Source organism: Nuphar pumila, chromosome 7 (assembly GCF_984573655.1).
Source record: "Nuphar pumila chromosome 7, dmNupPumi1.hap1.1, whole genome shotgun sequence".
Lineage (NCBI taxonomy): Eukaryota > Viridiplantae > Streptophyta > Magnoliopsida > Nymphaeales > Nymphaeaceae > Nuphar > Nuphar pumila.
This window is the reverse complement of record NC_143255.1, coordinates 98203339-98230416: the sequence shown is the minus strand read 5'-3', so window position 1 is coordinate 98230416 and position 27078 is coordinate 98203339. Positions and strand designations below refer to the sequence as shown.

The 27078-nt window shown below is 35.5% G+C and overlaps 1 pseudogene; it reads left to right on the top strand.

Moving 5' to 3' along the window:
- The window catches only part of LOC149832586 (cytochrome P450 84A1 pseudogene), a 74562-nt pseudogene extending 49110 nt beyond the window's left edge, over positions 1–25452 (top strand).
- Positions 25453–27078: the final 1626 nt, after the last annotated feature.

The window sequence follows — 27078 nt, the reverse complement described above, 5'->3', positions numbered from 1 at the left end:
AACCCAGCTCAATCCAGTTCATTTCAGTTGAATACAGCTCAAACCCTAATTTTCAACGTTACTCTAGCTTGGCAGAGCTCGAAAATCATTTCTTCAACCATTTTTGCAAATTTTGTCAATTTTAACACTTTTTGAAGTGGTACAAGTGTCAATCGGGGTCTAACATCCAAAATTCTTCATTCAGGGTTAGCATTTTGCATAGCATTTCATGTCATTTCTCATCATTTCATATCATTTCTCAGCATTTCATAACATTTCATCACATTTCATTTCATTTTCGAAGTCCAGAACTCCAGCTTTATAAATTTCAATCCAGATTGAGTTTTAAAAGTTTTCAGAAATCAATTTCAAACCTCAGGTTTCCAAAATTGACATTTTCACCCCAGGAGTCTAAATTTGGAAATATTTTCTCAAGAAAAATAATCTGGATTTCTTTCAAAATCAAATTTTCAAATTTTACACTGGATTTGCTTCGCAACGGGGTATTGAACTTCAAAATCCGAGCTCATTTCAAAAACTACCAAAAATAGCTCGTTTTGTCTAAAAATAGATTTGGAAGCATTTTCTCAAGAAAAACAATCTGGATTTCTTTCAAAATTATATTTTTAAATTCTACATTGGATTTGCTTCGCAACGGGGTATTGAACTTCAAAATCCGAGCTCATTTCAAAAACTACCAAAAATAGCTCGTTTTGTCTAAAAATAGATTTGGAAGCATTTTCTCAAGAAAAACAATCTGGATTTCTTTCAAAATTATATTTTTAAATTCTACATTGGATTTGCTTCGCAACGGGGTATTGAACTTCAAAATCCGAGCTCGTTTTCAAAACTGCCAAAAATAGCTCGTTTCGTCTAGAAACTTTCTAAAAAGACTATTTTACCCCTCTAATCATCAAAATGAATTTCAAATGTGGAATTTGGACCCGCTCTGAGATGGCCCATTCATTTACTTTTCTATTTTATATAAAAAAAATGCTTCTTTTTATTTGTTTATTTTTGTTTTTATTGATTTTTATTTTTTTTTATTTTTATTTTTTTAGAGAGGAGGTGGGACCCACAAGGTGGTCACCCAAGCCTCCAGCCCCACTTTCCATTTTCTCATTTTTTTTCTTTCCCTTTTCCTTTTTCCCTCCTTTTCTTTCTTTCCTTTCTTTTTCCCTTTTCTTTCTTTTTCTTCTTCTTCCCTTTCTTTTCTTCTTCCCTTCCCTTCCTTCCTTTCCCTTCTCCAGCCCATTCACGTACACTCTTTCCCTCTCTTTTCATTAACCCCTAAAAACCCTAAGTTGAGGCTGAATAAAGACCTAAGTTAAAAGAGACCAAAAAAAAAAAGAAGGAAAAAAAGCCATACGGCTGCCTCCTAACCCATCTCTCTCTCTCTCTCTCTCTCTCTCTCTCTCTCTCTCATTGCAGCAACACAGCCACCAGCTTTGACAGCCACCATCAACCTTCAACCTTTGTGCTCTCCAAGGCAGCTTCCCCTTTGAAGCCTCCATTCTTTCAAGCTCCAGCCGGCGGCCCTTTGAAGCCTCCATCCCTTCAAGCTCCAGCCCCATCGTTGCAGCCACTTCTTGGTCCAGCCAGCAGCTTTGGTGAAGCTTTCCCTTTGGTGACAGTAGCAGCCACCTCCGAATCACCTACTTCAACTCCCCTAGCCATCTCCAAACACTGCAGCTAATCCAAGGTAAGTCTGCATCCCTCCTACTTTATTAATTTTTCTCTAAAAATCCCATTGAATTTCCTTTATAAGCATGTATATTATATATCAATGCTAGGTACGTGAGATGATCCATCCGGAAGATGGATCGAATCTCTCATGTTAGTAGCCAAAATATAGCATAGTTGATATCCCCTGATTATTTTTATTTTGTTAGAGTTTTTTTTTTTATTTTTATATATCTTACATTCACTTCATTTATCTAAGTTGGCTTTATCAATTTGTCAATAGTTATTTTGCAAGTTTAGTTCTAAGCATCCTTCACAATTGTTATTTCATGCATGATTTTTAACCTTTAAATTCCGAAATTTTTATGTTAAATAGAGATGCTAGTTACCAATATTTTGCCAAAATCCTGAGTCAATTCGGGTTTTATAACCCCATAAAAAAAAATAAAACACTGGATCGGGTTTTTGAACCCTCCCGAATTTCCAATTTCTGCTTTAGCAGAAAAGAACCTCCGACACCACCCTTGTGGAAGATTCGGATTGCTCTACAAAAATCACAGTGGATTCATGATTGAATCTACTAATGATCTGGAAATTTTGAGCTTTTTCCAATAAGTTTTGACCTCTGTCAAAAATCGGATTTTCCAGACCCCTGGGAAAATTTTGATTTTCCTGTGTCAGGGTACAGACATACCCTAATACACCAAGTCCATCCAATATATAACCCTTCTGCAAAAACTTTCAACACGAAAGTTGTTCATAACATAATTTCCTGTCATTTCCCAAAATTTGGGAATTTTTAGATCTGTTCCAGTATTTTTCCCGGATTTTCTATTTCTGTCTAACAGATTCCAATGTTCAGAAATCTCAGAGATTTAGGTCTCTGATAACAGTATGGCCTTTTCCAAACCGTAACCCGAATCCCAATAGTGTCAAAATATCAAATCTTCCTCTGTTTGTCAGGGACATTTTCCCACAATTGCAGCCATTTTCCCATCTGTCTACCATTTTTACCACATTTTCTACCGAAACCTGTCTGTTTCCTTCATTTACTAGAGTCGCCGGATTCCGATCCGACTTGCCGGAGTGGTACAGCTCCGACCATAGGTCAAAACCAGAAAGTGTAAAAGGAAAAAATCTTTGCCTTACTGTCATCTGTCATCCCATAAAATTTGGGAAATTTTTATGGAAGTTTGATATCCTAAATCCCCTTTAGAATCAATATTTTAGGCAAAAATCATGAAATTTAGGGTTTTTATTTGAATTTCCATATTTAAAAATACAAAAAAATTAGATTTTCGAGCTCCATTCTATTTTTAGGGTTATTTTAGGTGTCCATGCCAAATTTGGTTTAATTCCAAGTTCATTTGCTCCATGTGTTAGTTTATCTTTAAATTCAGAAGCGAAAATCAAGCGAAAATCAGGTTAAATTCGATATTTTATGATATTTTCGCCATTTTAGGGTTTTTATCATGTACATAAGCATGTAGAATCATATTAGGGTTAATTTTAATCTCCTTTGCATTTCATATTTTTCAATTTTGCAAAATTTATTTCAGAAAACCCTGGTTTCAAGGCCATAGTCTTGTTATTGGGGGTATTTTGGTCATTTTGACCTAAATTTCGAAATTTCAATTTCTAATTCTCCCAAAATTTCATGCATATCATCATATTTCATCATATTATGTTTGATTTATTTCATTTGATTTTCAAATTTCCAAAATTTACAAAAAATCTTTCAGAAAACCCTGATTTCAAGGTCATCAGGGGTATTTTGGTCATTTTGACCCCAATTTCGAATTTTCAAGTTTATTTTCGAAATTTATTCATTATTCATCATGTTTATATCAAAGGGGGTATGATTTTGGGTTTATATCTGAATAATATCCGATAATTTCCCATATTTTCGGATAAATTCAGAAAAACCTACATTTTTGTGCTAACCTTGTTTTCTAGTTTTGCAGAAACATTCAAGAAGAAGACTTAGATTTTATTTTCTTTATTTCAATTCAATGTAGTCTCAAATGTAATAATTTGGAATAAGAGTTACTTTTATGTTTAGAATAGGGCTGCATTGCATATAGTTTAATTTATGCAAATTTCAATATTTGATGTATGATTCATGTGCATTTATTTCAAATCCACTATGGTTTACACGAATGGCACGTGCACAAGCTTTTATGGAGTTTATAAACTCGGTGGGATTCGTATTTATGGCCATAGTCAGAATACGAAGAAAACCAAGATTTATGATCTTTATATCAGCCACATTCAGCCTACACTCTTAGGCTAACTTCAAAAATGCACTGCATTTTTCAAAGTTTCTAAAGGATTTCTCAATTCCTCAATGAAATTCCCTTTTCAAATTCATATTCATTCATTCATATTATTCAAATTGCATTATTCTCAAATTCATTTTCCAATTTCAATTTCAGAAAATTCAGCTTTCTCAAGAATTTCCAAGTCTTTCTCAGGATCTAATTTTCTCAAAATCCTAAGTTTTGAAAAGAGATTTCAAAGCATTTCCCAAGTTCAAACCAAGATTTTCCAATGTTTTAAAATTCTCAGATTTCAAAGTCTCAAGTTTTCAAAAAGATCGATTTTCTCAGATTTCTCCGTTTCTTGAGAATCCATTTGTCATTTCAAAAGTCATTTTCCAATGAATTTCTTAGATTTCTTAAGAATTCTCAAATCCATTTTCTCAGAAAAGCAATTCCAAATTTCAAAATCGATTTTCCAAAGTTCAAATTTTCCTAAGAATTCATTTTCAATCCAATTTCTGATTTTCAATGAACTTCAATGATTTTCCCAGGAATCCCAATTTCAAGTACTTTTTCAATCAATTTTCAAGCACATTTCAATTTTCCAAAGCAAACATCATATTTTCTCAAACTTGCATTATTTTCAAAATTCCATAGCACAAGCTTGATTCTTTGTGCATTCTAGGAAAAATAGAGCATAATTTAGCTATTTGAGTCGAGTTAAAGCACATAATTGATCCTTGGTTCAATTACCCCTGGTAAAGGCGCCAGGAACGGTTGAACCTCGTATCGACAGGCGGATCCCATTCCACGGAATTTTTCCACAAATTTTCAAAACGGAGGCGAGTAATTTTCAAAACCATTTTCAAAACTTTGGTCGAGTTTGACTCGCGAAATTCATTTCTCTCTCGCAAGGGAGGGGAAAAATTTTGCGATGATAACAAGGGGGGGTGAATAGTGCTTTTAAAATTTTCTGCGGAATATTGAATGATTTTGCAAATCTCAAAGCAAACACACAAAGAACACAAGATTTTATCCTGGTTCGGTCAAACCCGACCTACATCCAGTCCCCATGCAAAACCCGCTTGAGATTTTCCACTATCAACCTTGTAAACTACAAGATCACACAGACCATAACCGGTCCCACTTTCAGTAACAATCCTACTGAAAGCAAACAACTCCTTTACACCAAGGAGTCCTTCTTTTTACACAAAAGAAATAACAACTTACAATACAACCTATGAGCCTTCCTTTTGAATGCAAATGAGATGTAATTGGCTTTTGAGGTTGTTGAAACACTCTACTCACAAATTCACTATCTCTCAAAGTGATTTGAGTGAAAAACTGAAGTGAAAATATCACGTGAGTGAGAAAATAAATACTTGAATGAATAGGAGTGAAAAGCAAGAAGTAAATGATTCAAATCGATTGAATTCTTGTTGTTTTTTAGTGTAAAATGCACTCATATTTATAGTTAAAAGATTCTATACGTTGAGAGTATGAAAGGGTGTCAAAACTGTCCATTTTGAACGATCAAAACGTTTGAAAAATGAAAAGACACGCTTTTTTGAAGTTTCAGGAAAACGGCAAAATTAGTCGACTGAAACATCAGTTAGTCGACTAATAGTTAGTTATTAGTAGACTGACAGTTATCGTCGGTCGACTGATTAGTTAATCGAGCCGTTTGAAAATCTGAACTTTTGAAACTTAGTCGACTTATAATATCATCAGTAGACTGAAAAACCTTTTAGTCGACTGCTGCTAAAATCTTCTGAAAAACAAACATTCTGTTCGGTCGACTGATAAAAAGCATTAGTCGACTGCTGCTAAATTTTCAGAAAACACATGTTCTGTTCAGTCGACTGATAAAACCATTAGTCGACTGCTGCTAATTTTCCAGAAAACAGACATTCTGTCCAGTCGACTGATAAAACGTTCGGTCGACTAATTTGACAAAAATGACTTTTTAGAAAATATGGCGCGAAAGGATTAGTCGACTGATAAGTCTATTGGTCGACTAATAAACATGAAAATTTAAGAAAAGAGTTTTCTAAAAAGAGTTTCTTTTAGAAAAGTTTTTCTAAAGATTTTTAAGGTGAAATGCAACCTAAATATGCACTCTAAGTAAGGCTCTTACAAGAATCTAAGGCTTTTAATGAATTAAACATTTGCACACTAGTCTTCAAGGATTCTTCACCGAATTCTTCAATTTCTTCGTAGCCTTAGCTGAAATGCAGTTGATTCTACTTGCTCATCATCAAAACCTTGTACTTGAAGTATCATGTATGGCTTCATTGTCGTAACAATCTCCCCCTTTTTTATGATGACAAACTTAATCAAAGATGAAGCATTTAGATGCATAGATGGAGATTTTACTCCCCCTATCAATATGCTGCAAAACATTAAAAGTTAACACATTTAAAGCACATATATCACATATTGATTGGTTTGCATTTGCATTCATCATTTCTTCATGTATTTAGAAATACATTCATTCAAAGCTTTCTTTTTCTCTTAATTTTGCATTTCTCATGCAAGATCTCCTGTAATGTAATTGCTATCATCTTTTTCTCAAGATCTCCTGCAATTTCAATGTAATGCTATCTTTATCTTTTTCTCTCCCTTTGTCAGAATCAAAAAGAGTAAGGGCAAAAATAGCATAAGCAAAATAGACTTTTAACTCGTATCTCTATTTTAAAACATGGCAAGAGAGTTCCGGCGTGTTTTGAAGATGCGCCAGTCACTGCAAGAGGATTCTGACGTTTCAATATCACGGCCAGAAGATTCCGGCTTCTCCCTGTTATGGTAAGAAAATCCCGGCGATGATGGAGTCGGACGACACTCCGAGGGTTTTTCGAAAGAGAGAGAGGCAAGAGAGAAAGAGGGGTTTTCGTTTTTAAGGGTTTCGTTTTTGTTTTAAGAAAAACGAAAAGGTACGAAGTGAAACAATGCCTCTTTTAAAAAAACGGGTTTTAAAACAAACCTAAGGGGTGTCGGGTCCCTTCATTTAAAATTTTTTTTTTAAAAAAATTAGTCGACTAAAACTTTATCGGTCGACTAAAAAGTGTGACTTATTCTAAAAATATCATCAGTCGACTAGAAATATATCGGTCAACTAATATGATGCGATACATTCCAAAATATAAAACACCAGTCGACTATAATTTTATCGGTCGACTAATATAGTGTGATTTTGAGATTTTGTTCAAAAATCAACATTTTTATAAATCCAAAAATGAGCAAATACCTAGTTCTCTCCTAATTCTCATAAAATCTTCATTTTTAAGAGGTTTAGTGAAGATATCAGCATATTGTTTTTAGTGAAAATAAAATTTAACGAAATATCTCCTTTTAACACATGATCTCTTAAAAAATGATGTCTGACTTCAATATGCTTAGTTCTTGAGTGCTGAATAGGATTTTTCGAAAGATTTATAGCACTAGTGTTATCACAATAAATAGTTGTTGTGGAGTAATTCAAACCAAAATCTTTTAAGGTCTGTTTCATCCAAAGTACTTGTGAACATGCTAAACTAGCCGCTATATATTCAGCTTCAGTTGTTGAGAGTGATACTGAATTTTGCTTTTTACTAAACCAAGAGACTAAGGGATTTCCCAAGAAATGACAAGTTCCACTAGTACTCTTGCGATCAGATTTACTTCCTGCAAAATCTGCATCACTATATGAAACTAAATCAAAGGAAGATGATTTTGGGTAAAACAAACTGAAATCTGAAGTATCTTTCAAATAACGAAGAATTTGTTTTACTGCAGTTAAATGAGATTCCTTTGGATAAGCTTGAAATCTTGCACACATACAAACACTAAACATAATATCAGGTCGACTAGCAGTTAAGTATAATAGAGATCCGATCATACCTCAGTAAAGCTTAGTATCTACACTTTTACCATTTTCATCTTTATCAAGAGAAGTAGTTATACTCATAGGATTCCTTCTTGATTTCGATGAGTCCATCCCAAATCTCTTGAGAAGTTCTTTTGTATACTTAGCCTGATTGATGAAGATTCCTTCTTCAGTTTGCTTTATTTGAAGTCCAAGGAAGTAGTTTAATTCGCCCATCAAGCTCATTTCAAACTCTTCCTGCATAGCCTTAGCAAATTCTTTACAAAGAGAATCATTAGTAGAACCAAATATTATGTCATCAACATAAATTTTCACAATAAGAATATCTGAATTAAAATGTTTAATAAATAAAGTGGAGTCTACCCGACCAATGGAAAAACCAGATTGTTCTAGAAAATTTCGTAGTCTTTCATACCACGCTCTTGGTGCTTGTTTGAGTCCATACAGAGCTCTTTTCAATTTGTAGACCTTTTCTGGATATTTCTCATTTTAAAAGCCTGGAGGTTGCTCTACATAAACTTCTTCATTGATGTGTCCATTTAAGAATGCACTCTTAACATCAATTTGATATAACTTGAAGTTCATGTAACTAGCAAAAGCAAGCATCATACGAATTGACTCTAATCGAGCCACTGGTGCATAGGTTTCATCAAAATCTATGTCTTCTTCTTGATTATAGCCTTGTGCCACTAGCCTTGCTTTGTTATGAATGACTTCACCATTTTCATCCAGCTTATTTCGGAAGACCCATCTTGTTCCAATTACTGGACGATCCTTCGGTCTATCAACTAGATCCCAAACATCATTCCTAGTAAATTGGTTAAGTTCTTCAGACATGGCTAAAAGCCAAAATTCATCATCACATGCCTCATTGATATTCTTTGGTTCTAATTTAGATATGAAAGCAACATTTGCAATATATTTTTCTAACTGCCTTCTAGTTTGGACACCACTCTTTATTTCACCAATAACTTGTTCATGTGGATGATTAGGAACTTATTTCCAAACTGGTTGAAGAGGAATATTTTCTTGAGAAGTACTCTCTATCAAGGGTTCTTCTTGAAGTATTGCTTCTTCTTCTTCGCTTAGAGGAATAACCCGCTCACAATTCTCATCAAATGCAACATGTAGAGATTCTTCAATACAAGATGTTCTTTTATTGAAAATACGATATGTTTTACTTCTAGAAGAATATCCAAGAAATATTGATTCATCTGATTTTGAATCAAACTTATCAAGATTATCTTTGGTATTTAACAAGAAACATTTACTACCAAAAATTTTGAAATATGAGATCTTTGGTATACGATCATAATACAATTCAAAACATGTTTTATGTAAAATTGGTCGAATAAGAACACGATTTAAGACATAACATGCTGTATTAATTGCTTCAGCCCAAAAATATTTTGGTAAATTTTTATATTGAAGCATGGTTTTAGCACATTCTTGCAAAGTTCTATTCTTTCTTTCAACAACTCCATTTTGTGGAGCCGCTCTAGGAAAAGCAAAGTTGAGAGATATACCATGTAAATCACAAAACTTTAGAAAAGATTCATTTTCAAATTCACCACCATGATCACTACGAATTTTAATAATAGATGTAGATTTTTCATTTGTAATTCTTCTACAAAGTTTAGAAAATTCTGAAAAAGCATCATTTTTGCTTTTTAGAAAAATCACCCATGTAAACCGAGAATAATCATCTACTATAACAAAAGCATACTTGCTACCATTCAAACTTTGAATTCTAGATGGTCCAAATAGATCTAAATGTAAAAGTTCAAGAGGACGTTTTGTTGAAACTATATCTTTAGCTTTAAAAGAACTCTTGATTTGTTTACCCCTTTGACAAGCATCACATAAGTGATCCTTTTTATATGGTATTCTAGGTAGGCCTCTTACAAGATCATTCTTGGATAATTTTGAAATAATTTTAAAGTTAACATGTCCAAGTCTCTTGTGCCATAACCATTGAATTTCATTTAAAACAATAAGACATTTTTCATTAAAAGAGGGTAATTCATCTAGATATAGTTCATACACATTGTTTCTTCTTTTACCTTTAAAAATGATCTTTTTAGATTGAAAATCAGAAATTAAGCATAAATCATTTTCAAAAGAAACATGAAAACCTTTATCACATAATTGACTAATAGATATTAAATTATGCATTAAACCATCCACTAAAAGAACATTTTCTATCAAGGAAAATTTTGGATTACCAATACCTATCACTTTTCCCTTGTTATTGTCACCAAAGGTGACGGTTCCTCCATCCTTATTTTGGAGGGTGAAAAATAACTCTGGCCTTCCAGTCATATGTTTGGAACAGCCGCTGTTCAATATCCATTTTCTCCTTATGTTGTGTACCTACAACAAAATCAGAAAACAGAGCATTTGACCCCTTTCTATTTTTGGGTCCATGAGAGTTAGTCTTAGGAACCCATATCCATTTGGATTTTGGTTTCCTTTGATAATAAATATTCTTTCTAGAATAATCATTTCTAGATGCATTTCTATTAGAACTAGAAAGTTTAGTTTTATGAACAAAAGGTTGAGAATAATGTCTTTGATTTTTCACCACATAGTTTGGTCTATTTAGAGTATCAAAGAAGCTATATCCCAATTCGGTTTTATTAACCGAGCATCTTTGAGAACCAAAAAGTTTTTCTAGATTCTCTTGACCATTTGTGAATTTGGTCACTCTAGAAAGAAGATCATTTGACTTTTCTTTAAGACTAGATATTTCCTTTTGTAAGAGATTGGTTCTAACTCCAATTTCTTTTATCTCAAGTGCTTGGCAAGAATTTTCCTTCTTGAGATCTTCTATTTCTTGAAGTAACACTTTATTTTGAGAGTCAAGAGTTAAATTTTCAGTTTTTAACTCTTTATTTTTAGAACTAAGACTCTTAAATTTAGCATATAAATCATTAAATGCTTCAAATAACTCATTATAGTCAAATTGACTTACCGAATCTTCTTGTGCTACAAAACACATGTTGGCGACTTCTTCATTTGATTCATCATCGGAAGAGGAGTCACTATCATCCCAACAGGCTTGAAATGCCTTTTTCTTCTTGAATTGGTCCTTGGGTTTGAATTTGAGAAGAGGACAATCTTTCTTGATATGTCCTGCCTTTTTGCAGTTAAAGCACTTTACTTCATTGGGAATAGAAGAATCTGCTTTCTTTGCCTTTTTTTGAAATCTTCCCTTTTTGATGAATCTTCTGAATTGCCTTGTGATGAGGGCAATATCTTCATCTTCATCTTCTTCAGAATCTTCTGAGTCAGAAGTAGCCTTAAAAGCAAGAGATTTCTTTTTAGGCTCTTCTTCTTGTCTGTCTTGAAGTTGGACCTCATATGCCATTAGGTTACCAACTAAGTCTTCAAGAGTGAGAGTATTGAGATCATTTGCTTCTTCAATAGCAGTGGTTTTTCTCTCCCATTCAGGAGTTAAACACCTTAGAATTTTTTTGACTAAATCCACTTGTGAATATTCTTTTCCAAGGGATTTCAAAGTGTTAGTTATATCGGTCATTCTAGTTACCATGTCCGATATAGATTCATTTTGCTTCATTTTGAACAATTCAAATTTATGAACTAAAGAAGCAATTTTAGATTCCTTTACCTTTGACGTACCTTCGTGTGTTACGAGAAGAGTATGCCAGATTTCATTAGCGGTAGAGCATTGAGAGATGCGATTGAACTCTACCTTGTCAACGCCACAATATAAGGCATTCATTGCCTTGGCATTAAGTGAAGCAGTCTTCTTTTCATCATCGGACCATCGGCTGAAATCAGTTGATGGAGTTTGGTACTTTTCTGAAACAACTCTTCAGATATCGAGATCCATGGATTGCAGGAATATTGTCATTCTTACTTTCCAGTATCCATAGTTTGTTCCGTCGAAGAGAGGAGGACGAACAGAGAAACTTCCTTCTTTGTGCTGAGATGTTGTAGTTGCCATGCTAGATGATGGTCAAATCAAAGTAATAGCAAACCTGCGCTCTGATACCAAATGAAAGTGCACTAGGATCGAGGCAACGAGCACTAGAGGGGGGGGGTGAATAGTGCTTTTAAAAATTTCTGCGGAATATTGAATGATTTTGCAAATCTCAAAGCAAACACACAAAGAACACAAAATTTTATCCTGGTTCGGTCAAACCTGACCTACATCCAGTCCCCAAGCAAAACCCGCTTGAGATTTTCCACTATCAATCTTGTAAACTACAAGATCACACAGACCATAACCGGTCCCACTTTCAGTAACAATCCTACTGAAAGCAAACAACTCCTTTACACCAAGGAGTCCTTCTTTTTACACAAAAGAAATAACAACTTACAATACAACCTATGAGCCTTCCTTTTGAATGCAAATGAGATGTAATTGGCTTTTGAGGTTGTTGAAACACTCTACTCACAAATTCACTATCTCTCAAAGTGATTTGAGTGAAAAACTGAAGTGAAAATATCACGTGAGTGAGAAAACAAATACTTGAATGAATAGGAGTGAAAAGCAAGAAGTAAATGATTCAAATCGATTGAATTCTTGTTGTTTTTTAGTGTAAAATGCACTCATATTTATAGTTAAAAGATTCCATACGTTGAGAGTATGAAAGGGTGTCAAAACTGTCCATTTTGAACAATCAAAATGTTTGAAAAATAAAAAGACACGCTTTTTTGAAGTTTCAGGAAAACGGCAAAATTAGTCGACTGAAACATCAGTTAGTCGACTAATACTTAGTTATTAGTAGACTCACAGTTATCGTCGGTCGACTGATCTGTTAATCGAGCCATTTGAAAATCTGAACTTTTGAAACTTAGTCGATTGGAGAAAAGTTAGTCGACTGATAATATCATCAGTAGACTGAAAAACCTTTTAGTCGACTGCTGCTAAAATCTTCTGAAAAACAAACATTCTGTTCGGTCGACTGATAAAAAGCATTAGTCGACTGCTGCTAAATTTTCAGAAAACACATGTTCTGTTCAGTCGACTGATAAAACCATTAGTCGACTGCTGCTAATTTTCCAGAAAACAGACATTCTGTCCAGTACACTGATAAAACCTTCGGTCGACTAATTTGACAAAAATGACTTTTTAGAAAATATGGCGCGAAAGGATTAGTCGACTGATAAGTCTATTGGTCGACTAATAAACATGAAAATTTAAGAAAAGAGTTTTCTAAAAAGATTTTCAAAAGAGTTTCTTTTAGAAAAGTTTTTCTAAAGACTTTTAAGGTGAAATGCAACCTAAATATGCACTCTAAGTAAGGCTCTTACAAGAATCTAAGACTTTTAATGAATTAAACATTTGCACACTAGTCTTCAAGGATTCTTCACCGAATTCTTCAATTTCTTCATAGCCTTAGCTGAAATGCAGTTGATTCTACTTGCTCATCATCAAAACCTTGTACTTGAAGTATCATGTATAGCTTCATTGTCGTAACAATATATCATATAATTCGGGGCCAAGGTACTCTTAAGCTATGTGTGGTGTATAATGTTCTAGAGATATTTGGCAAACTCTGACAATCATTTGATGGGGATGTTGCGTAAGTGTTGTTTAGTTCTGCTGAAAGGGTTGCAAGTTATTCACCAGAAAATGTGGCGTTTGAGCTTATGAGATTCGTTTTGGACCAAACAATATCAGTGGTTGCATTCATTCTGCACTCGTTTATCTTATTAGCTCAGGCAATAACTTTATGTACCTGCATTGTTTCACACAATAATGCACTACTGGCACTGCTAGTCTCAAATAACTTTACAAGATATTAAAAGCAATATTTTCAAGCGTCTTAGCAAGGAAACTCTCCACGAACTGGTGTACTGTAGTAAGCAATTCTACCTCATTTTTTTTTACACATGTTATAGCCTTTTTAGTATAGTCCTTTTATCACAGCCCTGTTACACCATCCCCTGCAGCACATGTACCTGCTAACATTTCCAGCTCCACCAATATGCCACCATCAAACACACACCTGTTGTATTACTACAGTATAATTCCACCTACAGATTACAATATTCATATTGCATTAAATACCCATCTCCAGCATTCTATCATTTTTTCTTTTTCATGCATCATCATCCTCATTCTTTTATTACTGATATCATGACCTAGAAATGCTATGAAAATTTTAATTTATATTAATCTTAGGACATTTCTCTTGATAACTTTGAAACAGTTAGTTGATTTAGCTGCAACATTATTCATGTTGGTTCAAGGTCTCCTTAGTCTGGTGTAAGTACATGCATCCCTTTGTTTTAGCAACAAGTGTGTTCTATAAGATCTATTGTCATGATTTTAGGAAATCACAAAGATCCTATAGAACACACTTCCCAACCTGTGCATAGGATAACTTTCTTTTATTGATGCTTTTCAAGCACTTGCATATGTTCATTGTTATCCATCTTTTGCAAACTCATACTTCCCAACCTGTCAGCAGCCACAATACCTCCCATATAAAGGGGATCACATGCAACATAGCCAGCACTTTCATGCTTCACCCATTTACTGTAACTTGTACTGTTCACTTTCTCTGCGTATCTCCATCATATAACATCCAACCCCATCTACCCCACACAGCAGCATTAACATCATGCTATCATCATATGTCACATTGATGTCACTATCGCCTCCCCTCTTCTTCACCCAACACTGGTACCCTATTTCCAGCATAGAGGAATAGCATTGGTGGTATTTATGTCCTCTTTCATTTCAGTTTCTTTCCACCATCAGCATAGTTAGCACCTTCCCTTCATGACATTTTGCCATGGGGCACCAGTGGTCACAACATCCTGCTAGTGTTGTGTTTACAGCATATCATATCCACCATTTGAGATGCACCATCTCACCTCCTCACTTCCGTAGCATCATTTTAGATTCTTTACTACCAGCACCAGGTTCTTTATCACTTATCTGATTCAATTCACCATTTCACCTATCACTTCATTACGCTGCCACCTTCTTTGTTGCCTCAACCCTATTGCATGTGTCTCACTGTTGTAGTCACCTCGCCATGCTGCTTCACATGCTACAACATTTCCAGCACACCTGCAATCATGTTCATTCCCAACCTTCATACCAATCTATTCACCCCTGTTACTCGCGTTTTCCTGCACTTGCGGTACATGACTTTTACTGCCAAACATCTGTACTTTTCATCATGACAGCTTATATAGCACTATCTCACCTTCTTGCATAGTCCCTGTTGTACATTCACTTAGGCATCCCTATATTTTTGCACCCACTTGCGAATGGGCATCTTTCATAAGTCTGCAACAACCTTTCAGCATATACTCATTGTTGTATATCTTTTTCTTGGTCATTTTGCTGACAGAAAATCTTCCAGTTTTAGGGGTTTCTATCTGCTAACAAGCTTGTATATTAACAATATATCTGTAGCCTCTAAACACTGAATCCTCCAACCTTTATAATACATTTACATGTTTAAAATCTCAGAATATTTTTCAGCTCATGTATTAAGCAATGCATGCACATTTTTTAGTTACTAAATACCTTATGTTTTGTTGGTTAGGGATATATCCTACCATAGTGATATCTACATCATACATTTGTTCTTTTCATTAAATGCCATTTAATGTCTATTCTTACCGTTTGCTTAGGACTTTGTGTATGTATGTTTTATCTTCATTCTTCTTAACAGTTTACTATGTCATGATTTCTCATTATCATAAATACACGACATACATTTGTTATGTACTTTTCTTTTTTTCAGTTTTAAGCATATACTTGTATATTCCTCAACATGACACTTATTTTTGCTGGGATTAACTTGGGTTTTGTAGGAATATGTGAAAAGCTTGAACCTCTTTCTTAGATTAAATTTTTTCTGATATTTTTAAATCCCAATGTTGTAATAGCCAGATATCAAAATTTATATTTTCAGCTTAGATTAGAATGTAGGAGCATGTATATCTGTTAGAAGTGCTTGTTTCATGTCATTTCTCTCTTTTATCTCAAAAATTCACGGATGGGAAACACGAATGTCACGTGCATCATTCTAATGAGAGGTAATTAATCCTAAGCGAATGACTCACATTGATGGCCATACTCAAAATGTGGGCAATGCTTAGGATTCTTATCTTTTATGAAATAACACTAGATCCACACTGGATCCTTTTCAAAATTCATCATATTTTCTTTAAATATTTTCCTCTTTTATCAGAGTTTAGTTTAAAATTAATTCAATACATATATCAATGGTCATAGTCAGGATATATTGAGAGTTAATTTTATTTTAAACTCTATAAAAGCACCAAAAATGTATTTTATTCTTCGCTTGAATTTAAATATGATTATTATATAATACATTCAATGACCATAGTCAAGGGTGTATTATATCCTCAATCTTATTTACATTCATTCAAAGAATGAAATATCATTTTCAAATGCAATTTCAAAATTATTTAAATTCATTCATCATTTTAGGATAGAATTGCATCATATTTTCAAAATTCTTTTTCAAAAACCCAAGTGATTTTGAATATCTTTCTTCGAGTTTCTATTTCAAATTCAAATTCTATCTCATTTTCAAGATTCAAAATTTGATTTCAAAGTCTAAATTGACTTTGAAATTTCTAATTCATGTTATATTCAAAACTTCAATTTCCAAATCAAAATTCAAAATTTCGAAATTAACTTTGAAGTTTCTGATTCATCTTCTGATTCAAAATCAAGTTTATTTTCTTATCTTCAAAATCAAAATCAAAGTTTGAGATTGATTCTAAATCTTAGAGTTTGACTCTTCTTAAATTCAATCTAGGTTTTCAAAACCCAGACCCATCTTCAAAAGTCCCATTTGGACTTTCAAAATCTAAATCCAAAGTTAGAATCTAACTTCATCTTGGATCTCAGATTTCAGATCCAAAATCCATTATAGGATCCAGAGTCCAATTTCATCTTGGATCTCAGACTTCATATCCAAATTCCATTTAGGATCCAGAATTCAATTCCATCCTGGATCGCAGACTTCAGATCCAAATTTCATCTTGGATTCCAGATCATGAATCCAATTCCATTTAGGATCCAGAATTCAACTTCATCATTAGATCTTAGACTTCGGATCCAATTCCATTTTTAGGATTCGGATTTTGGATTCAAAATTCTATCTTCAAATCCAAAAACCAATTCTCATATCCCATATTGATCTATCAAACCCAATTCTATTTTTCAAACTCAATTTGGAGTTCTCGAATCTCATTCTGATTTCATATTTCTAATCTAGAATTCAACTCCATTTTCAAGCTTTATTTCCCCTCCTAAATCCAGATTCAGAGTCCAAATTTTGACTTTGAAACTTCCTTTCTTTTCCTTTTATCTCAAAACTTCAAAACCATTCTTTTCAAAGTCTAGATTTATCCTCCCAAACTCTGATTAGTTCAAAGACTTAGAACTTCAAATCTCTCAAAGCTCTAAGTTAAAATCAACTATTCAAGAATCATTTCTTCATTCTATCGTCACATTTTCACTTAAAAAATCTCAGATTTTCAAAATCATTCTTTTCAAAAGAGCATACATCCTTGCATTGCACAAGCATGATTCTGTGTGCATTTAGACTTAGAATAAATTCTTAGATAATCTTTTAGCAAAGCAAAAAGGCATAAAATTTAATCATTGCTTTGATTACCCCTGGTAAAGGCACCAGGAATGGTCGATCCTCGTACCGATGATCGAATCTCGTCTCCCAATTTTTCCGCAAATATTTTCAAAACGGAGGCAAGTTATTTTCTTAAATATTTTCAAATCGAGGTCAAGTGAGACCTTCGCAAAAGAGTTCCTCTTTCTTTTTCTTTTCTTTTCTCTTCTCTCTTCTTTTCTATCTTTTATTTTCTTCCTTCAAAAATGAGGAAATAGAGATCGGAAAGGAAAAAGGAAAGGAAGAGAAAGAAAACCGAAAGAGGAAAAATTTTGCGATGATCACATCAAGCCGAAAGGGTGAAACCCCCTTTCCGGTTTCACCAATTTCTGTAAATAAAAATCCTCGGGTTTCTGTTTTTTGATTTTTTCTTTATCGGTGGAACCGAATTGAGTCCGGGTATGGGTCTGATTCGGTTAAAATCGGGTCAGACCCGAATTTGATTAAAACTGGGTCGGACTGAGATCCGGTTAAGTATTGGGTCTGGCTCGAATCCAGTATTTTTGGGGTCAGACCCGGATCTAGTTAATATCGGGTCTGACCCAGATTTGGTTAATACCGGGTCTTACCCGGATCCGATTAGTACCGGATTCGGTTAATATCGAGTCTGACCTGGATCTAGTTAATATCGGGTCTGACCCAGATTCGGTTAGTACGGGGTCTGACTCAGATCTGATTAGTACCGGATCTGACCTAGATCCGGTTAACACCGGGTCTTACTCGGATCCGATTAATATCGGGTCTGACCTGGATCCGGTTAATATCGGGTCTGACCCGGATCAAGTTATAATTGGATCAAACCCAAATCCAGTAAGGGTCCAGCACTATTTAGCCTGAACCGGATCAGGGACTGATTCAGTCCCTTTTGGGACCGGTTGAGAGCCATTTTTTATCAGTTCTTTCTAGTTTCTCACCGGTTCTGAGCTGCTAAGACCCTGTTTTCATAAATATAAGAAGATACAGGGATTTTGGCATACGATTATAGGGTTTTATAAACTTTTGTTCATACTTGACACCAGTTCATTAGGTTCAGAAACGGTTTGAACCCTTGGATAACCGGTTCAGGGCTGTTTCAGACCGGTTCAGAATGCTTTCCGACCAGTTCCTACTTATGGACCTAGGGTTTTACCCATTTAAGCTTGAATTTTGTTATTGTTCATGCATTTATATGTAATTATGTATGCATAAATGAATGTATAACATTGGCATTAAGGATAGCTAGATGACTTAGTGTATTAATGTCACCAAAGTGACTAAATACACGTATGTTGTCAAAATTTTATACTATCATATGGATTTAGCCAATATTACTATTGTACTTAGATTCATGAAATGATAAACTACCCAAAGGTAGTTTTATCGTGTTTAGAAATTAGGTCGGATAAAATGAGGCAAATGTGTTGAGATACATTGCACATGTGTATCCAACGGTACCATGTGTTGATGGTCTAGCTTCACATGAGCTTCAATTTTACCAACTATAGTTGGTAGGCGTAATGATTACGCATATCAGAACTCTTACCAAAGTAGGACTCTGATGACCCCCTACACTCGCCTGAAAATAAGTATATTCAGGGCCTTTTATTTATTGCTTTTTCCATCAATCTTGTCTCGTATATGCTTTCTTTTGATATGTGTCTTTTGTCATACAATTTTAGTTTTGTGATTTTAGATGGCTCAAGTTCTATACCTTTTCTTGGTGGATCTAACTTTAGTGATTGAAAAGAAATTATTCTATTTACATTAGGGTATATGGATTTAGATCTGACCCTAAGGATAGATGAACCTGCTGTCCTGACTGATCAAAGTACTGTTGATCAAAAGATTACTTTTAAGAGGTGGGAGCACTCAAATAATCTTAGTCTGTTGCTTTTGTAATCTAAAGTGGCTAAGAATATTCACAGTGCTACCCCACAATGCAGGACAGTGAGGGAATTTTTGAGTACTGTTGAGGCACAATTTGTGAGTTCAAATAAGGCCAGAGCCAGTACCCTAATGTCAAAGCTTATAACTATGAAATATTCTAGAGGGAGTAATATTCGCCAACACATTTTGGAAATGAGGAACATAGCATCTTAGCTGAATGACATGAAGCTGGCCATTTCTGATTTTTTCCTAGTGCATTTGATTCTGACGTCCTTACCTTTGGAGTATGGACCTTTCAAAATCCCTTACAACACACATAATGATGAATGGACATTCAATGAACTTATGTCTAAGTGTGTTAAAGAGGAAGAGAAATTGAAAGGAAAGAAGGTGCAAAGTCCATATATGGCTTCTCATGGCTCTAAGGTAGGACCAAAGAAGAATGCATTCAAGAAAAATGCTAGGAAGAAGCCAGCAGAGGATAAGACATCCCAAGGAAAGCAATCAGACTTAACTACCATAAAGTGCTTCTTTTACAATAAGAAGGGATACAGGAAGGCAGATTGCATAAAGTATAAGAAGTGGTTGGAAAAGAAAGGTAATATGTCATTTGTTTCTCATGAATATAATTTATTACAAATTCTTGAAAATAGTTGGTGGATTGACTCTGGTGCTACTATTCATATTTTCAACTGTCTACAGTTGTTCCTGAATAGAAGGGAACCAATAATGCATGAGAAGAGCATCTATTCAGGGAACAAGATATGTTCTCATGTGAATGGTGTTGGGACCTGCAGGATCACTTTAGATACAGGCCTAGATTTGGATCTTCATGGTGCATTTTATGTTCTATCATATAGTATAAACTTAATTTCAATTTCAAGATTGGATTGATTTGGATATTGCTTTAAATTTGAAAATTCCAAGTTATTCATATACATAAATTCTATTGAAATTGGTTTTGCATCAGTTTATGATGGTTTGTATAAATAGAATGTGAGGATTCAAACCCAGGAGTCTTTAACTTCTGAATACGCATTGGTTGGGAATAAATGTAGTATGATTAATGATAAATCCTATATCTTTAGCATCGAAGGTTGGGTCATATCTCTGAAAAGAGAATAAAAAGACTCATAAATGAAGAAATCTTGAAATATCTAGATTTTACCGATAATGACCCATGTGTTGATTGCATAAGAGCTAAGCATACAAATACATATAAAGAGAGTGCCAAACGTAGTAGTAAGATATTGGAGATAGTTCATACGGATGTATGTGGACCGTTTACCCCTTGTTAAATAGGCAAGAAATATTTTGTCACATTTATTGATGACTATTCACGGTATATGTATCTCTACTTGATTTTCGAAAAATCTGATATTTTTTAGATGTTTAATAAATTTAAGAAAGAAGTAGAGAAACAAACCGATAAAGTTATTAAAATAGTCAGGTCTGATAGAGGTGGCGAATATTATGGTAGGTTTACTGAGATGGGGCAAAGGGAAGGACTATTAGCACAATTTTTAAAAGAGGAAGGCATTGTGCCTCAGTATACCATGCCTGGTACTGCCTACCAGAATAGTGTAGCTGAAAGGAGAAATTGTACGCTTAAATAAATGGTCAGGGCCATGTTGAATTATTCAACACTTCTCATGAAGTTGTGTGGTGAAGCCTTAAGGACTGCTATGCATATTTTGAATAAGGTTTCTACGAAATTTGCGTCTAAAACTCTCTACGAGTTGTGGACAGGTAGAAAACCATCACTGTCTTATATGCACATATGAGGATGTCCTACGGAGGCTAAGTTGTATAACCCCCACATTAAAGCCTTTGATCTAAGAACAACCAGTGGATATTTCATTGGTTATCCAGATAGATCAAAAGAATACAGGTTTTACTGTCCATCTCATTCACTATAAATTGTTGAAACGGATAAGGTGAAATTCCTTGAAGATGGTTTAGTTGGATTAAGTGTACTTCAAAATCTTGGTTTTAAAGAAATACAAGATTCAGTTTCATTACCTGTTAAGAAAAATACCGAAAGATACCACATTGTTATCCCTAATGATGATGTGGTTGATCACCCGGTTGTTGATGCACAAATACAAAGTGAACCTATTGTGGACAATGCAGAAGAGCACGAACATGATGAACAGGTTCAGTCTGAACCTGAAGAATGACCTGTTTAGAGATCCACAAGAGTTAAAAAATTGCCATACATCATGATTATGTAGTGTACCTTCAGAAGCCTGATGATTTCATAGATATAGATGATGACCCATTGATTTTTATGGAAGTTGTTGAAAGTAAATAATCTTCGCACTAGATAAAAGCCATAAAAGAATAGTTGAACTCTATGGCTAAGAATCAAGTGTGAAATCTTGTCGAGTTACATAAGTGAGTAAAATCCGTAGGGTGTAAATCGGTCTTTAAGACCAAAAAAGATACCAAAGGTAACATAAAGAGACATAATGTAAGATTGGTTTCTAAAGGGTTCACCTAGATGGAGGGCATTGACTATAATGAGACATTTTCTCTTGTCTCAACTTAGGAGTCAATGAGGATAATTTTGGCTCTCGTAGCTCATTATAACTTAGAGCTACATCAGATGGGTGTGAAAATAGTGTTCCTCAACGGGGATCTAAATGAAGAAGTATACATGGAACAACGTCTTGGATTCTGTGAAAATGAACGTTTGGTTTACAGGCTTAACAAATCAATATATGGACTTAAACAGGCCTCTCGACAGTGGTATATTAAATTTTCTCAAGTCATTGTAACTTTCGGGTTTACAAAAAATATTATTGATCAATGTATATACCTTAAGAAAAGTGGGAGTAAGTTTATTATATTAATGTTATATGTGGATGATATTTTGCTGGCAACCAACGATATAAAGTTACTTTCAGAGACAAAACAGTTTCTTGCATTATATTTTTATATAAAGATATGGGTGAGGTTGCTTAAAGTCTTGCGGTATTTGCAATGGACAAAAGATTATATGTTAACATATTATAAAGTTGATCACGTTGAGGTCATTGGCTACTCAGATGCGGACTTAGGAGAATGCCTTGATAGTAGAAAGTCTACTACTGGGTATGTCTTGTTACTTGCTGGAGGAGCAATCTCTTGGAGGAGTGGGAAGCAGACAACCATTGTTGCTCACACCATGGAGGCAGAGTTTATAGCATTGTACAAGACTACTTTGCAGGCCATATGGTTGAAGAACTTCATATCACAGTTAAAGGTGGTCGATTCCATCGAGAAGCCACTGAAGGTCTACTGTGTTAATAAAGCTGCAGTGTCTTTTTTGAACAACAACAAAAGTACTACATCATGCAAGCATATGGAGCTGAAGTATTTTGTTGTTAAAGAAAGAACAAAGAATCATCTAGTGCATATTGTTAATATTGGTACCAAAGAGATGATTGTTGATCCTCTTACTAAAGGGCTAGCACCGGGATTATATTCTGAACATGTATTGAGGATGGACTTGTTAAACTCTTTTTGACATATGCATATGAATAAAGTGATCACATACAATTTATTGATTCTCATTGTGGTTGTTGTTAATCTCATAAGGATTAGAGATTTAACTAAGGATCTGTAGAATAGATTTTTAAAGGCCAATATATTCATCAAGCAATTACCATAAAGTTTGCTGGTTTATCCTCAAAATAAGTGAGAGAATGTTGGGATAAGCTACGCATCGTGGCAGTTACCCACAATAAGGTAACTTTCCTTTTTTTGTATTCCTTTCGATAAACATACAGAAGATCAGGGAGGGAACAGTTACACTAACAGTTCCCTTGCTACAGCTACAAAAAAGTATCCATGAGCGACCTTTAATGTAGGAAAATCAAGAGAAAAACACAGAAGAAGGGTTAAGGCATAAATTACCTTTTTTTGATCATTTTTCATAAAGAGAGGGAAGAGGGATCCTGCTCACCAACAAATGAAGGAGCCTGCGCTCATCGGAGGGTTGCAGTTCGGTTGAGGAGCGAAGCTCACCCTATTTCAGCCACCAACGGCTTTCCCTGCACTGGACGGCACTGCCTTCCATCGGGATCGGTTCACCTATGACAGCATCAGGTACTCTTTTCACCCCCTTTTGTTGTGCCTTGCAAGAGGAAACCCAACACCATCTCCATCACCAGTCTCAAAGGGGTTTGGCCTAGTGGGATGAAGCCTAGGCCGCTAGGCAGGTGGTTTAGATTCAAATCTCATAAGCATCACCCTGAAATGACACAACTCAGTGGGGGGCAAAGGTAAGCCCATGGAGTTTTATGATGTCAAGACAGTTACGCAGTCTCTGTTCTTAGAGTGTTTTCTCTGTGTAAATATCAAAAAAAAAAAAAAAAGTTTAAAACACCAAGTTAAAAGTAAGATTAATTACTAAACCTCTCGTGAGAACCACGTCATACTCATCGCGACAATACAATGATGACAGCAGATCAAGTGATCCGCCAAATCACCCATCGTCAGTAATTTGGCATGTTCGTCGTCCATCGTGGCAACCCACTACCGCCACCATCACCATGGTCGACTTCAGTGCTTTTTTGATGTCTCACCACTTGCACAAGGGACGGCGGCCATGAAATCAATGGACGGTAAGGATGTGAGAACGTGTTCGAGCTGTGATTTGGCAAAATCACCTGTTCTGTCCTTTGCACATTATTGTGAAATTTTAAAATCTGAGCAAATGCCTAAGGGGAAATATATATAAAATAAGCAAAACTGAGGCGGTTGGCTTGTGCTATTTACAGAGATTGGAGAGATCATTCCTTTTCATTGGTATGTAGTGGTAAACTTTGTAGACTAGGAAGTAGGAACTTTGCATCCCAGGGTCATGTTTTTGGTTTCTGGGCCCAGCATGAGAAGCACTGTGTAGAGAGAGGAGATCAGGTCATATTGAATGTGGTTCTGAACTCTTTTTAAGTATAATGGTACACGAGCTTGCCTGCTATGAATTTAGCCACCAAATGTTGGATCTAACCATTCAGATGTGTTTAACATCATCCTATACATTATGTTAGCAGATTTAATCATCTCTAGTAGGTCGAGATTTAAAATTGTAAAAAAACACTTACAATTCAGGAAGGTAAGGATGGATTAAAAATAGCTCCAAACATCAGGTCATTGTCAATCTTTTAACGCATGGAAGTAGTAAATAAAATATGCTAAACTTGATCCAAAAGTTTATTGTTACTTTATGCTTTTTGACAATATGTTCTTATTGACAATCGAGAGTTTAATATTGGGTGACAAAAAAAAACTTTAATAGACCTCTAGATTTGCCGCCTTAAAACTCTTATTCCCTGCTGGATATGTACACCAACAAAAGGTTGAATTTATTAGATGAGGATCTTGGATTATTTCTTTGGCCACCAAACAGAATAAAAAGTCTGTAAAAAAAAGAGAGTTTTTCTTTGTGGGTATTGCTATTCTATTGTTATAATAATCAGGGACAACAATGGTGTCTCACCTGATTCAGTTTTGTGCTTTTGGTATCAGGATGTGATGTTTGGTGGAACAGAAACAGTTGCCTCTGCAATAGAGTGGGTCATGGCTGAACTAAATGAACAACCCCAAGGAGATGCAGAAGGTGCAAGATGAACTCAGGAGGGAAGTGGGCTTAGAACGCCAAGTGCAAGAGAGTGATGTGAAGAGGTTGGTGCATCTAAAGAGGGTGCTCGAGGAGACCCTGCGGCTACACCCCCCCATACCTGTTCTTATGCATGAAACTGTAGAAGAAACAGAGCTACTGGGGTACAGGGTGCCTGCAAGGTGCAGGGTCGTGGTGAATGCCTATGCGATAGGTCGGAATGAGAAAGCATGGACCGACACCGACAAGATTGTGCCGGACCAGTTCGCCGGCGAAGGCGTCCCTGACTTCAAAGGGAGCCATTTTGAGCTGATTCCCTTCGGATTGGGTCGCAGGTCTTGCCCCGGGATGCAGCTTGGTTTGTATACACTAGAGTTGGCAGTGGCTCAGATGGCTCATTCTTTCAATTGGGCTCTGCCTGATAGAATGAAGGCTGGTGAGCTAGACATGAGTGACTTTTTTGGCTTGACTGCACCAAGGGCAAAGCAGCTTGAGGCTATACCAACACCACGCTTACCTTGCAGTCTCCTTTAGATAATAAAATACCATCTGTGATTTTTACTCCCTGAAGATTGTACTTACACTGTTTCTATGATGAACAAAAGGCAATAATGAAAAGTGTTATTTTATCTTCTTTTTTTATGATCACCCTTTGGAAGATTGCAACTATTGGGAAATAATAAAAGCCCCATTGTTTGGATACATTGGTGGAGGCATTGGAATCTCGTCTGTTTGAAACTTCGATTGTGGCGAGTCGTTTTTCTTTAGTGTTCTTGTGGTGGGATAATGTAGGCAAATATGACTTAAAAGAGTCCTTGCAACAAAATGACTCGTTTGCTCTCAACTTTCTTTCTGTTCCTATATCAATTTCAACAGTTTTGCTTGGACGATTTTTTTTATGATTTTTTTTTACGAGCCAAATCTTGCCATTCTCAACCTTTTTTATTTAGGGCACGTTTAGAAAGCGAGAAAAACTCTCATGGGAAAAGATTTTTTATATGAGAAGTTTACTAAAAAGAAAACTTTTCGCTTGTTTGTGTAGAATAAGAAACACAGTCAGAAAATGTGAAAAAAATGAGCGGAGGGGGGGGGGTGGTGGAGCTTTCAGGCTCTATCAGATTGTCATCACCAGGGGGTGGTGGTGATGGTGGTGGTAAGAAATCCTAAGCCAAGCCTCTCGTGAAATTCTCTAGCTGAATCAGCCGTGTGGGGTGCTTTGGAACCCTCACTCACCCAGTGATCATGTCCTTGTTGGGCGAAAACCCAGTGAAAACAAATAGACAGGGAGCATACCTGGATTCGCCATTGATTGTGTAGGTGATTCGGCGTTCTCCTCAGCCGGTCGACGCCCACAATGAGCCCAGGCCTAATGTCGACGGTGAGCAGGACCCGTTCTGCTGCTCTTGTATGCAGAACAATATTTTGGTATGGAAATGTTACGAAATCTCATCATTTTCGTAACCCCAAAACCACTTCATATAATGGAGAATTGGGCAGTTACGTGAATGTGGTCTCTCCACATTCACGTAACTCCCACCCACTACCTCCATCATCCAGTCACTTACGTGACCCACTAACATGGTGTCAAACCGGGTCAGACTGCGGGTTGGACCCGTAACCCATAATGTCCAACATTCTCCCACTTGACCCATTGACACCAAAAGTGTACTAAATCGAGGTGTATACCGTTATCTCGATTTAATTCTTCATGTGGGTTCACATGCCACCCTTTATCACAAGGATGAATCGTATGAGTCAAGGATATGAACACCCCTTTATGAAATGTCATATTTTCTTGTACTACACTACAATTCACCTTCAGTGCTTAGGCATGTAAAGAAATTACCTTTATGAATAGGTTGGTCTCTCACCTATTCTATTGGTCCTTTAATATTGTTATTCTGCTATTCTCTCTAACCCATATGAGAGATTCTTTATGCAAAATCAACAATAACACAAAACTTTAGAGAATCAAAACATAATCATAAATGTGATTACATAATGTATTGTCATACATCAGAAGAAATCAAAAAGACCCATCCCCTTTACATGTTGGGAATACAATCCTGGTGCTAGCCCTTTAGTAAGGGGATCCGCAGTCATTTCCTTCGTCCCAATTGTATCAATACATACCAGATGATTCTCAGTCCTTTCTTTAAC